Genomic DNA, 11,988 nt, shown 5'->3' with positions numbered 1-11,988 from the left:
ATAACAACCTGTAGTGTTGAAATTATTGCATATTTGTGATTTTCCTAGGTATTTTATTGGGCGCCCTAACTTGTCTACGCCTGTGGAAAGCCTGGCAAGCGGAGGTTGTGGGGTATTACTAATTTGAGACCGCTCTGCCTTAACACTAGCGCACCAATCAGTTGCATGCGAATAAGACCCGCAGTTATTACATGCCGGGGCCTTGAGACCTGCAAAATGACGGCAAAACAACTCAGTATCTACAACTGACCAGTCCACTGTATGCTGAAACTGTCTTAATGCGGCTGCTGCTTTGGCTGAAAACGACCTATGATATTCATAGAACGCTGTGCCGCCATACTTGTTAGCTAAATCTACTACCTTGAACAAATAAAGATCCAGCTCTTCTCTCCTATTAGGACTCACTGAGCACACCACATCTCTAAACAGGCTAAACGCTAGTACAAATTCTGCTATCGTGAGTTTCCTATTAAGCCTGACATCTCTGGATTTCAAGATCACTGATACCTCCCCACATGCTATGGTTTTGTTATCCGGTATTTCGTGAGTGGCTATAAGTAATGAAGCTAAGTTGACGTCCTTACCATCTAATATGTCCTGACGCACGTTGGCCGGTATGAAATGAGATGGTGCTATGTTAGTTTTTTTTTTGAGACCCAGCAATGGAGGACTGAGTGAGCGACTGTACCGCAGCACTGAGACTGACAGTATTCGAAGTAGAGGCCGTATTCTCTACTGCCTCTAATCTGGCCTGAAACCGCGACAAAGAGGATGCCATTGTATTCACTACTGCGTGAAGTTGTGTCAGCGAAGTTTGGATCGTATTCATCGATACCGAGTCTACCCCAGAATCAGGGGGTTCCGAAAACAATTATCTATACAGTTCCGCTTTCCTGGCAGATGCTGGAAAAGGAATCCCTCTCCTTGATAACTCGGCTGTGAGCCTTGGCACAGTCCAGGAACTGATAGCTGGAACCACATCTCTCTCGGATTGGGAGTCTCCAGTACTGTGAGATGCCGGACTTCCTTCCATATTGGACTGCTGAGACATCCTGACTAAAAGAAATCCGTGGTCAAACACCAAGCTTCACCGGATCAGTGATAAAACGACCCTGACACTAGGATTACCGTCCTGCCCAGTGAACCGATACTAATGCCATGGCTACTGAATGGGATTTTTATTTTTCTATGACCTGTAGTCGTGACAGACTGCGAGCGTCTGTAGTCGTGACAGACTTCGAGCGTCTGTAGTCGTGACAGACTTCGAGCGTCTGTAGTCGTGACAGACTTCGAGCGTCTGTAGTCGTGACAGACTTCGAGCGTCTGTAGTCGTGACAGACTTCGAGCGTCTGTAGTCGTGACAGACTTCGAGCGTCTGTAGTCGTGACAGACTTCGAGCGTCTGTAGTCGTGACAGACTTCGAGCGTCTGTAGTCGTGACAGACTTCGAGCGTCTGTAGTCGTGACAGACTTCGAGCGTCTGTAGTCGTGACAGACTTCGAGCGTCTGTAGTCGTGACAGACTTCGAGCGTCTGTAGTCGTGACAGACTTTGAGCGTCTGTAGTCGTGACAGACTTTGAGCGCCTGTAGTCGTGACAGACTTCGTGCGTCTGTAGTCGTGACATACTTCGAGCGTCTGTAGTCGTGACAGACTTCGTGCGTCTGTAGTCGTGACAGACTTCGTGCGTCTGTAGTCGTGACAGACTTTGTGCGTCTGTAGTCGTGACAGACTTCGTGCGTCTGTAGTCGTGACAGACTTCGCATGACACCTGTAGTCGTACGAGGGCTTAAATAATGTATCCATACCTGTGACAGATTTTGAAAACACGCCTGTAGTCGTGACAGGAATTAACGGTCTGTGGTCGTGACAGACATACCAAAAGAAACCTACGACTACCACTAACGTGAGCAGCATCCTAATGAATTGTGAGAATGTTCCTGTAGACATGGCAGGTTTGACGTGCAAATACGGCAATCTATTTGCCTTACACTTATCTGCCGACACATTCTATGTTTCTATAAGCACTAAGCAGATACAGTACTTTATTATCAATATATCTACTTTCATGAAGATTTATGCCCTTTCTGGACCAGGATACACCAAATCTGATATTAATACTGTTTGCTGGTGCTGCGTATAATTGGGTATTTTTTATATTTCTGGGTAGTATAGCTCCAGTGTAAGTGAGTGGATGGGAGAGGGCATTTAAGGTGTCTTACATATAGACTACAACACAGGGATTATTCTGGGGAATGTATCACTTACAATATACTGCAGCTATACAGAAGCGGCTTCCATTGTACTGATGTAGAGACACATGCAGTAAAGTACTGAAAATGGCATCTCTATATTTAGACTGAGAGACTGTGCCAGGGTGGGGGAAAATCTCTTCTGAATTGAATAATCCCTTAACCCTATCACTGGTGCAAAGTACTGTGTAATACACAAGGCTGTGTGCACCATGTTTACCATCTTATATAGGCAGAATACGTGAGCCTTGTATACAAAGGGGGTGTTTATGGTTACTGCTAGAGACCACGGACCATAACGCAATTCTAAGACGGAATGCCTTTAGAGGCATTCCATTATTCATTCCGTGATAATAGAAGTCTATGGCCTGCATAATGGATCCGTCCCGGACTCCCCTGCATAACGAAAATAGGACGGATCCATTTTGCAGCCCATAGACTTCTATTATGACGGAATGAATAACGGAATGCCTTTTGTTATGCATTCCGTCATAGAATTGCGTTACGGTCTGTGGTAACGGAATCCATAACGCAATTCTGCAATTCTGCTTTTACCACCAAATGAAGTGTGAGCGAATTTCAAAATATGAAATTCGCTCATCTCTAGTTACTGCATATAAAATCCTGTGATGTTGTAGGATTTTGTTTAATCTATAGAAAACTTTTATAATGCTTTCATAATACTTTGTGTAGACATAGTGGCCCAGATTTACTAATCCTAAAAATGAAGTAAATTTAGACCGGCTGTCTAGACCTGCACCAGATTTATCACAAGGCCTGTGGCTGGATGATAATGTGGTTCAGGGATAAACACATTTGTCCTGCTGTATACCAACTAATGTTCGGTTTAGGGCTCATGCACACGACCGTATTTATTTTATGGCCCGCAAAAAATATGGATGACGTCCGTGTGCATTCTGTATTTTGCGGATCGGAACAGCCGGCCCCTAATAGAACAGCCCTATCCTAGTCCGTAATGCGGACAATAATAGGACATGTTCTACTTTTTTTGCGGAACGAACATACGGAAATGGAATGCACACAGAGTAACTTCCGTTTTTTGGAGGACCCATTGAAATGAATGGTTCAGCATACGGTCTGCAAAAAAACGGAACGGACACGGAAAGAAAATACATTCAGGTGCATAAGCCCTTACTTTGAGATATTTTTATTCGAGAATTGCAGCGCAGTTTTGGTGAAAAATGGCCCATTTTAGATCACACCCCTTTCCCATGAAGCTTTGCCCCCTTCTGTTAAACCCCACCACTTTTTTAGCAAGTCGGGAAAAGTGTGCCCCAGTTGCACCAAATTGCATTAAAATCGCACCAATTTGTGTCACTTTTTTGATAGATTTTAGGCGCAGGCACATTAGTAAATTTGGGTCACTGTAGGCTTGTTATAAATGCTCTGATGCTGCCAGTAAAACTGGCCAAACACATCATTGATAGATTAAAACTGATGGGATTGGGGCTGGGGACATTCTGGAGTATCTTCCAGAATCTCCCCACCTCCAAAATAGTGCATATTCAGCTCAGCTAAATGTTCATTTTAAACTGTATAGGGCAAGAAGAGAAACCAGTAGTGTAATTGACACAACAATAAGGATTGTCTCCTTTAAAGGAACACTAAACACAAAAAATGCACAAAAATAAAATAAAAAAATATCCTACCACTTCATCCCTTAATCTCCTCCCTTCTTTTTATCCAAATTTGTCTGATATTGCAATTAAAACTGAGAAATATCGTATATAAAGAAATGTTTGCTTTATCCCATGAGATCAGCAATGTCACCCTCCTCCTCCTCACTGTCCTGTGTATGGTTGTAAAACAACTGGCTGGAGCAGGAGACTCCCCGTCCTGTCCTCTCTAAAGTATTGAAGTAAGACAAAAAGATTAATGTCCACTCCCTGAGTCAGTCCCCAACCAAACACATACGGTCGTGTGAATGTACCCTAACCCTGTTCTCTGCAGGATTTCTACAAACCTGTCTGTTGCAGGAACATGCAGGACATTCTACCGACTACACAAAACAATGTGGGCAATATTAGGTTTTGGCTATTTTATAATGAATTTATATTTGCATTGGGTCCCATTTACATTGGCTGAAACAAATGCCAGACTCTTTCAGCTGCAGTAGAGTTGCACTGACATTCAAACTCCAGTATTCACATCCCAGATTAAACCCCTTTAATTACTCACCTCTCCTCGCTTTCGGAAGGAGAGGTGAAGCAGGCTGGCCTCTTGTCAAATCTTGGCAGCACCACACATGACATCCTGATGTTACCCAATGCCAAGGCATTGTGTGAACGGAACATCCTAACATGTGTCATCATATATGGCAGTATTGATATTAACACACAGTGCGGTCGTGATCCATTTGGGTTGTGGCCAGCTGCGGTCAAAGGCCGCGCAGGCAATTAGGCTGCAGTTGGCCGATATTTAACTAATGAAGACCACAATGTATAGGCGGTATGAATTCTTAATGGCTGCGCGGCACCTTCAATACTGCGTGGCCATTAAGAATTCAGACTGCCTATACAGTGTGGTCTTCATTACTTAAATATCAGACAGCTGCAGCCTAATTGACTGCGCGGTTCCTGACTGCAGCTGGCCGCGACCGAACAGATCACGGCCGTGCTGTAGGGATGTAAGTAGAGCCAAGGAGTGAGGAGAGGTAAGTAATTAATCTGTCACCGCCAGTTCTGTGAGAAGATCTGGCAGACGTTCTTCTCTACCTCTTGTATGATGTTCTTTGTTTTGGTTTCACTTTCTCATCTCCTTTCCTTCTGCCAGGTGTCACTTATTTCGACTAATTGTCTTCCTTTATAATCCCTCCCATACTGCCTCACTTTGCGGTTTATACTACTTCCTGGATGGCTGTTTCTGCTGTTTGTTCAGATAAGTCATTTACTTTATTGTGTTTCCTTGCTGGCTTGATTCTAGGTGACCCTGACTCCGTCCGTATTAAGTGCAGGGAGCCGGTGGTCGTGTCCCCTCACTATTATAGGGTTTTCAGGTGTCACACAGTATTAGGTACGCGGGCATGCAATCGTCTACCATACAGACCCTTGCATGTGCATAGCAATCAGGGAGAGCTCTTAGGGTTTTATAGGGCTCACCTATAAGCTCCTTAGTTTGGGATCAAGCCAGTCGCTCGTTTATTTATATGTTCCAGCTATCTGCTAACTTCATCCGTGACATAATCCCATAGTTAAATGACCAACCTGCCATCCTATGCACTTGCAGGACAAACTTTTGCCAGGATCTCAAATACAGTGTAAGTAGGTTACAGATTCCCTTTGCTTTACCCATCTTTGCAAATTGAATTATTACATCCATTCTTTTTCCAGAAAGTTATGTTCCGCAAGTGTATGCATAATATGTAGAGATAAGCGAATTTCATGTTATGAAATTCGTTCATGCTTCGTTTGGTGGTAAAAGTAGAATTGCTTTATGGATTCCGTTACCACGGACCATAACGCGATTCTATGACGGAATGCATAACGGAATGCCTTTAGAGGCATTCCGTCATAATAGAAGTCTATGGCCTGCATAACGGATCCATCCCGTTTCCATTATGCAGGAGAGGACTCTGGATAACGGAAACGGGACGGATCCATTTTGCAGCCCATAGACTTCTATTATGACGGAATGAATAACGGAATGCCTCTAAAGGCATTCCGTCATAGAATTGCGTTATGGTTCGTGGTAACGGAATCCATAACGCAGATCTGCTTTTAGCAACAAAGTGTGAACGAATTTCAAAATTCACTGACTTTGGTTCGCCAATGCGGTTAGTTATCATCTCCTGCATTTCCTGTGTGTCAAGCCCGAACCAGGAAGCGGAGACAAAGAGGGACTCGGTAAGGTTTGGAATGGCAGCAGCAGGGAATCAGTGAGGTGAGTAAGAAGAAAAGTATGGTTTGGTTTCAGGGGACCTATCCTACATGGCAGTATACTACTTTGAGACCCTTGTCGCGCCCAAGTATCGCAGTGTAGCAGGACAGCCATAGGAATGAATAAAGTCACAGTGCAACTCGCATGCTTGCTGCAACCGTAACACTTTAAAGACAAAAAATCCAGCACTGTTGTGTTTTTTTTGCAAATGTGCGAGTAACGCTGTGACCCCATTCATTCCTATAGCAGCCATGCTACACTGAGACGCTTCCCAAAATTATTGTGTAGCCATTCCCTTAATCATATGCTTTGTAGCAAGCTACAGCAGCACATGGGCTGTAATAATCAGCATCTGATCAGATTCAGTTTGGACTGATGACAAATATGGTCTCTTACCCGGGGCGGACTGGGAACTTAAAGTGGCTCTGGAAAAAATACTAAAACTGGCCCCTTTTTGTAGTCGGGTCCAAACTGATGGACGGCAGAGCCAGCCATACCATATTGTGATGCATTATATCAAACCAACAGAGCCAAATACCATAGTCCATCATAAAATACTGCCAGCAGCACAAAATACAGCCCCAAAAACTTCCACTGGCCGGCCATGAAGGGGGCACAGGAAGAAATCCCAAATACAAGTGATAACAGAACCTTACCACTGCCCTTTATTTCAATCTGTCCAGTTGTATATTTATTTTTTGTAATAAAGATGTCTATACTCATGGGACACATTTATTAATGGACTTGGGACACTTTTAGACGTAAAATGTGTCGCAATTTCCCTTTTCTCTTTTGCGACACGATTTTGGTGCATGGCAGGTTTTGCGCCTTGCATGGCAGTTGGGAGTGACAGGGCCCCGGTAAATTTACTTACAGTTGCAGGCTTAAATGTAAGCCAAAAAACTACAGACTGTCACAGATGCGCCTAATTTATGACGAGGCGCACGCATCTATGACGTATCTAGCAGCAGCCCACAGGGGGAAACCAAGACAAGCGCAAAAAGCAGGTCTTAGTAAATGTGCCCGAATGTGGTTTCAACCTTGCAGCACAGGTAATATTAGCAGACAAGCCTGAGGGTGGTCACATTGATGTCTGCTCTACATCCTGTTTGCACAGGAGATGTTGGTAGGACATCGCCGGCTGTTTTACTGGAGACTCTAGGGCTGTAGGAAGAAGTTAGGCCCCTTTCACACGGGCGAGTATTCCGCACGGATGCGATGCGTGAGTTAAACGCATTGCACCCGCACTGAATCCCGACCCATTCATTTCTATGAGGCTGTGCACACGAGCAGTGATTTTCACGCATCACTTGTGCGTTGCATGAAAATCGCAGCATGCTCCTCTTTGTGCGTTTTTCACGTAACGCAGGCCCTATAGAAATGAATGGGGTTGCGTGAAAATCGCAAGCATCCGCAAGCAAGTGCGGATGCGGTGCGATTTTCACGCACGGTTGCTAGGAGACGATCCGGATGGGGACCCGATCATTATTATTTTCCCTTATAACATGGTTATAAGGGAAAATAATAGCATTCTGAATACAGAATGCATAGTACAATAGCGCTGGAGGGGTTAAAAAAAAATAATAATAATTAAACTCACCTTAATCCACTTGCTCGCGCAGGCCCGCTTCTCTTCTGTCTCCTTCTTTGCTGATTGCAGGAAAAGGACCTGTGGTGACGTCACTCCGGTCATCACATGGTCCATCACATGATCTTTTACCATGGTGATGGATCGTGTGATGGACCATGTGTCACGGATGGTGTTGCAGCAAACTAGAAGTCACAAATAAAGATCCAACTGACTTGATCCCAAACTAAGGAACATATTGATGAGCCCTACAAAATCCCTAGAGCTCTCCCTGACTGCTCAGCCCATGCAAAGATCTTAATGATAGAAAGTTGCATGCCTCCGTACCTAGACTGAGTAACACCTGAAAACCCTATAATAGTGAGGGGACACGACCACCGGCTCCCTGCACTCAATACGGAGGGAGTCAGGGTCACCTAGAATCAAGCCAACAGGAAAACACAAATAAAGGAATAGACTTATCTGAGGAACCAGCAGTTGCAGCATCAAGCAGTGAGCACAATCCAGGAAGTGGTATAAACCGCAAAGTGAAGCAGTATGGGAGGGGATATAAAGGGAGGTGATCACTGCTAATAGATGACAGCTGGGAGAGGGAGGAGAGATGACAAAACGAAACCAAAACAAAAGAACATCATGCAAGAGGTACTGAAGAACGTCGTTCAGAACTTCTCAGAGATATGGCGGTGACACCATGTAATGACCGGAGGGACGTCACCACAGGTCCTTTTCCTGCAATCAGCAAAGAAGGAGACAGAAGAATAGCACACAATAGATGCCATAGATGCCTTCAGGAAGGTGCTGACTTCTGGCATCTCATGTGGGACTGTACATATTTAAAAAACTTCTGGAAAACAGTAACAGAAGTGCTGTCAACTATGGTTCCACCAACTGCAGTGCCGTTATGCCCTAAAAGTTGTGTTCTTGGAATACTAGATGAGGAGGTCTGGGGACATCACCACAGGATTTTTTTTAAGTGAAACTCTATTCTTTGCTAGAAAAGCCATGGCTCTGAGATGGATGGCTGACAGAGCACCTACAATAGGTCAATGGAAGTCATTGGTCAATCATGCTGTTAGCATGGAAAAAATTGTCTTTATTCATAGAAAATGCCCACAAAAGTTTCACAAGGTATGGGGTGAGTGGTGCGAATCTCCTTTGACATTGCATAATGCATGTATGTATTCTGTGGCTGATGTGTGATACTATGTGGACTTCGAGCCCTGGACCAATGTTTCATTAATCCCGCTGATTCTTGATGCTAATTGAGATGAGATTTCCTTTCAGACCTGTTGTAAGATTCTCGAGTTGTACTATGATATCAATGTATCCTCTGCGTAGGATTTACCCCTGATTTATCCTGATGTAACATGCCTTACTTGTTAAACTTCAATAAAACGAGTTTAAAAAAAGGAGACAGAAGAGAAGCCGGGCTGCGCGAGCAAGTGGATTAAGGTGAGTTTAATATTTTTTTATTTTTTTTTAACCCCTATTTTACTATGCATTCTGTATTCAGAAAATAATACAATCTGCAGAACACCGATCCCAAGCCCGAACTTCTGTGAAGAAGTTCGGGTTTGGGTACCAAACATGGGCGATTTTTCTCACGCGAGTGCAAAACGCATTACAATGTTTTGCACTCGCGCGGGAAAAATCACGCTACACACCCGCACATTTTCCCGCAACGCCCGTGTGAAAGAGGCCTTAATGTGCCGGTAAATAGGAGGTCAGACTGTGCTGCCGTGTAGAGCTGGCTACCTCCAACCTGCCGGCTACTTTTATCTTGTAGCTCAAACACTGGAAGTATAAAGCAGTGACCTCATCTTGGCCAGAGGTATGAGGAGGCTTTACTGGCCATATAAGGTGCCATTCAATTCAGACATGGAGGAAGATAAACAGTCTTATCTGGGATAGTAGAGTGTATATAGTAGCAGCTATGGTGAAGACCCAGTTATATCACTATAGTCCTCAGGCTTTCACGATAGCGCTCAGATGTGGCTGCCTGCTGTAATTGTAGTGCCTGCTGTTGCGTTCTGTATGACTAAGGTCCATTTTATCTAAATGACACTAGTACAAGAATCAGCAACCTCCAGCACTCAATCTGTTCTGAAACTACAACCCCCATTCACTTGTATGGGAGTTACAAGAACAGCAAAGCAAGTGTTCATGCTGGGAGTTGTAGTTTCTCAGCGGCTGGAGTGCCAAAGGTTGCTGACCCCTGCACTAGTATAAGAAGAAAGGGGGGAGATTTATCAAAACTGGTGTAAAGGAAAACTGGCTTAGTTTCTCCTAGCAACCAATCAGATTCCACCTTTCATTTTCCAAAGAAGCTCTGAAAAATGAAAGGTGAAATCTGATTGGTTGCTATGGGTAACTAAGGCAGTTTTCCTTTACACCAGTTTTGATAACTCTCCCCCAAAGAGTTGTTAGAGGGCATCATATTTGTATATTAGCACTAGGCCCCTGTGACTCTTATTAAATGTATAACTAAAATATCATACATAAATGACTTTATGTTGGTAAAATCAGGGCATACAAAACCCTGCCCATGGACTGCCCAAGTGTGGGTGGGGTTATCATTAGTCACGGCCATTATAGTAGCCAGGACAGCCTGAATTTGCCGGGACTGTCTCAGGGACGTTCCCTGCAAATTCAGGACAGTTGACAACTATGCTGATGACGAACTTGGAACATGTCCTTTTGTCTCTTTTTAGCACTGAGATGTTACCCGAAGAGTATTTTGGGGCATCCATGAATAAGACCCACTTCTTCCCTTTCTGTACTAGTCATCGTGCTTTCTGAGGTACTCAGGACATGATAAGAAGTGTAATATGAAGTCACTGGGCCCCATTTCAAAATCTCCTTTCCTTCAAATATCAAATGCCATTAAAAGCCCTGGTCTCCTCTTATCGGGTAGTAGGACCTTTTGAGCCCCCACAATCTTGAGGGCCCAAATGCAGCCCCCACATCTGCACCCCCTAAAGTTTTGTGATTATTTTAGTTAGCATCGGACTGCACCTGACAGGCACATCATCACTGTGATTCAGGAAATGGAACCATAGACAAGGTGAAACATGAAACCTTTGAAAAACAATGAAACCTTGTTCCTGAATCCTTAGGGTGTATTCCCATGGCCGTGTATCTGCAGCTCTACCTACACCGACACTGGCTGTGTGAACCCCACATCGTGGTGCGGACCCATTGACTTCACTGGGTCTGGATCTGCATGTTACTGCCAAATATAAGACATGTCCTATCTGCAGCATGGACGCACGGACCCAGAAGCACACATAAGTGTTTCCGCGTGTTTCTGGTTCCTTTAAAGTCAATGGGTCTGCACTGCAATGTGGGGTGCACGCGGCCAGCGTCTGTGTTTTGTGGATCTGCAAAATGGACACAGCGTGTGACTACACCCTTGTTACACGACCACAGTCAGCCATATTTGCAGTCATGACGTTATTTTCTATCACCTAGTCACTGAAAGGGTCCGTCTTCCTCCAACCCTCAGCAATTACCGTGGGGCACTCTCACATCTCCGTAGTGCATGAAACAAGATCTGGTATTAGTGGCTAAACGTTCATTAGTGGCCAACTGTTTATTTGTCCACCACAGATGTGCCATAAAGACCTTACCCCAATTTATTACCAAAGGTATATTCGTTTTTAAATGGAATGCATCAGCAGTTTTGACTCCCTCAAAATTGCTGACAACATTAGGACTCATGCACATGGCCGTAGTTTTGGTCCGCATCCCATCGGCATTTTTTTGCAGATTAGACGCGGACCAATTCAACAGAATAGAAACCCGGCAGCTATCTTTAAAGACCCGACTTTCGCTGTACATGTACTGAGGAGATCGGGAAGGGATTATTTCAGTAAAAATGTTGTGGAAGGACCTGAAGTGAGTTTTGTATGGAGGAATGGGCCAAAAATCCTCCAAGTTAAAGTGTAGGACTAATCAACAGTTACCATGAACATTTAACTGCAGTTATTGCTGCACAAAGGGGGGGGGGGGGGGTCACTTCAGATACTGAAAGCAAAGGGCCACATACTTTGCCAGTTAGACGTGTGATATTGCATCGTTTTCTTCACTAGCAAAGTATAATAATTATGACTCATTTGTTTGATTTGGTTCTTCATCTACTTTTAGGACTTGTGTGATGTAGTTTTAAGTCAATTTTATAATGTAGTTTTAAGTCAATTTTGAACAGAAATATACTGTAGGAAATACTGAAGGGTTCATAAACTTTGCAAAGCC

The sequence above is a fragment of the Bufo bufo genome, chromosome 1 (assembly GCF_905171765.1).
Source record: "Bufo bufo chromosome 1, aBufBuf1.1, whole genome shotgun sequence".
Lineage (NCBI taxonomy): Eukaryota > Metazoa > Chordata > Amphibia > Anura > Bufonidae > Bufo > Bufo bufo.
The sequence above is the reverse complement of the archived record's forward strand: the minus strand, read 5'-3'. Positions refer to the sequence as shown.